Genomic DNA, 3254 nt, shown 5'->3' on the forward strand with positions numbered 1-3254 from the left:
TACCATCCGCCTAGACGCACAGTTCGGGACCCCCTACCCGAGATCCGCCGGTTTTGACACCGACATTGATGCTTTCATTGAGAGTTCCTCTGTGTCATCACCTTTAGGCCCGATGGCTCCTTCGATCATCAACAACGACGCGGTCCAGGGTGAGATTTTTCTCCCCGGACAGATCTTCGTATTCGGCGGCTTTGCACTGCGGGCCAACTCGCTTGGCCATCTGGAGCAGATTGAAAGCTACGCCCCTGGCCATCAGGTCAGATTTGGAAGTTTGAACTATACGGCTGATGTCCGCGGAGACTTGATCTTCGACGGGTTCGAGCCATAGCTAAGCGTGCCGCACTGTCACAATGGGCATGATCTAGCTCCGCTGCCGGACAGTGCCCTGGAGGCCGCACAAGTGTTCGCTCCGACCCTTAGCTCGGAGCCGACCGCACCAATCAAGGACAGGTGGCTGGACACCGCCTCGGGGGCTGCTACCTCTACGGCGATAGAGCCGAATACCAACCCTGTCCTTTGTGAAGCTCGTGACTCCAAGGTGCCGGACTCCTCTCCGGACTCCGAACCTTCCGCGCCCCCGCCAATCGAATCCGATTGGGTGCCGATCATGGAGTTCACCGTTGTGGACATCTTTCAGCACTCGCCCTTCGGCGACATCCTGAACTCTCTAAAGTCTCTCTCTTTATCAGGAGAGCCCTGGCCGGACTATGGTCAGGAAGGTTGGGATACGGACGACGAAGAAATTCAATGCCCACCCACCACCCACTTTGTAGCCACTGTCGATGATTTAACCGACATGCTCGACTTTGACTCCGAAGACATCGACGGTATGGACGACGATGCCGGAGACGACCAAGAACCAGCGCCTACAGGGCACTGGAAGGCCACCTCAACTCACAACGTATATATGGTGGATACACCCAAAGGAAGCGATAACAAGGAACAACGGGACTCTGCGAAGGATAATTCCCTCGAAAAGCAGTCAAAACGGCAACGTAAGCGCCGCTCAAAGTCCCGCCTCGACAAAGACAGCACCCATACAGACCCAGCCATAGAGCAGGGCGAACCGGTGGACGACGAACATGCCCTCGAGCAACCATCCGAACAAGATAACTTGGACAAACAATCCGTCCCCGGCGAAGATAACAGTCCGGACGATCTCACCTCCACAAAAGGCTCGTCGCCACTGCACGTAGTCTGAAGAAGCAGAAGCGGAAGCTCAAAACAGCGGAAGACGCACTCAGAATGAGATGGAGAAAAGTACTCAACACCGCAGACAAATACGGCGATAGTCGCCAAACAAAGAGCTACCCAAAGCGCAAACTACTGCCCGAATTTGACGAGGAGGCCGTAGAGCCCCCACAATCAAAGAACAAAGAGGTCGCCCGGTCGGATAGACGACCACACAACAAACATAGAGCGGCAAGTGGCGCCGCACACAAGCCGGCACGCGATCCGCATAAGGATTCGCCCCAAAAGGATGGCCCAGTTAGGTCTATCTATGGGCCAAGAAAACAAGCTCTAGCGAGCAATGCAGCACGTCAATTATCCGAACATCACGGCACACCCAAATATAGGGGCGCCGCACACCCCCTATGTTTCACTGATGAGGTGCTGGATCTTGAATTTCCAGCGGGATTCAATCCCGTAAACATAGAGGCATACGATAGAACGACAGACCCTGGAGTCTGGATTGAGGATTACATCCTCCACATACACATGGCCAGAGGAGATGACCTCCACGCCATGAATTATTTACCCCTCAAGCTCAAAGGGCCAGCCCGGCATTGGCTCAAAAGCCTCCCGAAAAATACCATTGGAAGTTGGGAAGAGCTCGAGGATGCATTTCGGGCAAATTTTCAGGGGACTTATGTCCGCCCTCCGGATGCAGACGATTTAAGTCACATAACTCAATAGCCCGGAGAGTCAGCCCGCAAATTCAGGAACATGTTCCTCACCAAAAAGAACCAAATAGTCGACTGTCCGGACGCGGAAGCCTTAGCAGCTTTCAAACACAACGTCCGAGACGAATGGCTCGCCAGACACCTTGGCCAAGAAAAGCCGAGAACAATGGCCGCACTAACAAGCCTCATGACCCGCTTTTGCGCGGGAGAGGATAGCTGGCTGGCAAGATGCAGCACCAGCGACCCAAGTACATCCGAGGTCAGGGATGGAAATGGGAAACCACGACGCAGCAAGGACAACAACGACGAACTATCCAACCTAAACAAAATCTTGGACAAGATATGCCAAATCCACAGTACCCCCAGGAAGCCTGCAAACCATACCCACAGAGATTGTTGGGTCTTCAGACAGTCCGGCCGACTTAACGCCGAACACAAGGGGCTCGACACACCAAGTGAGGACGACGACAAACCCCACAAGCAGAGCACCATAAAACAAAAGAACTTCCCACAAGAGGTCAAAACAGTAAACTCACTTCAAGTGACAACAGGGAAAAATAGAGCGGCGCCCATTGAAATAGCGCCGCATGGTCCACCCCAGTGGAGTCCCGACACTGGATGTCAAAACCAATCACCTTCGACCATCAGGATTACTCCGAAAGTATCCGGAACGCAGGATGGACTGCTTTGATATTAGATCCTATAATCGACGGACTACAATTTACACAAGTCCTAATGGATAGGGATAGACCCAACCAAAATTCGCCATAGCAACACTTCCTTTAAAGGAGTGATGCCAGGCCCATATGCCCATTGTACGGGCTCTCTACCACTAGAAGTTGTGTTCGGCTCATCCGACAACTTCCGTCACGAAAAGTTAGTCTTCCACATCGCCCCATTTAAAAGTAGCTATCAAGCACTATTGGGACGCGAAGCTTTCGCCCGCTTTAATGCAATACCGCATTACGCATCCCTTACACTTAAAATGCCGGTCCACGCGGCATCATCTCATTAAAGGGAAACTTCGAGTGTTCCTCGAATACGGAAGAACGTGAGACTGCTTTGACAGCCACACACTAATCCGGCTTTTCTGATCAAAGCACCTAAACAGGTCATTTAGACCCCGGACACGGTTAGGCGAGTCCGGTATAAATAAACAAGGGGCTTACTAGCCACGTACCCCCTTACAAGGGGCTCCACGCATGTACAACAAGAGACAATAAAGCTCAATTTTATTCATTTTTGAATCATACTCTGTTTATTTTGAAATACATTTTTCACATGATCCTTTCTTTCCAACTAAGTTCTTCTCTTTTACAGATGAACACCATGCTACACCCATCCAGGATA

Source organism: Triticum dicoccoides, chromosome 2B (assembly GCF_002162155.2).
Source record: "Triticum dicoccoides isolate Atlit2015 ecotype Zavitan chromosome 2B, WEW_v2.0, whole genome shotgun sequence".
Taxonomy (NCBI): domain Eukaryota; kingdom Viridiplantae; phylum Streptophyta; class Magnoliopsida; order Poales; family Poaceae; genus Triticum; species Triticum dicoccoides.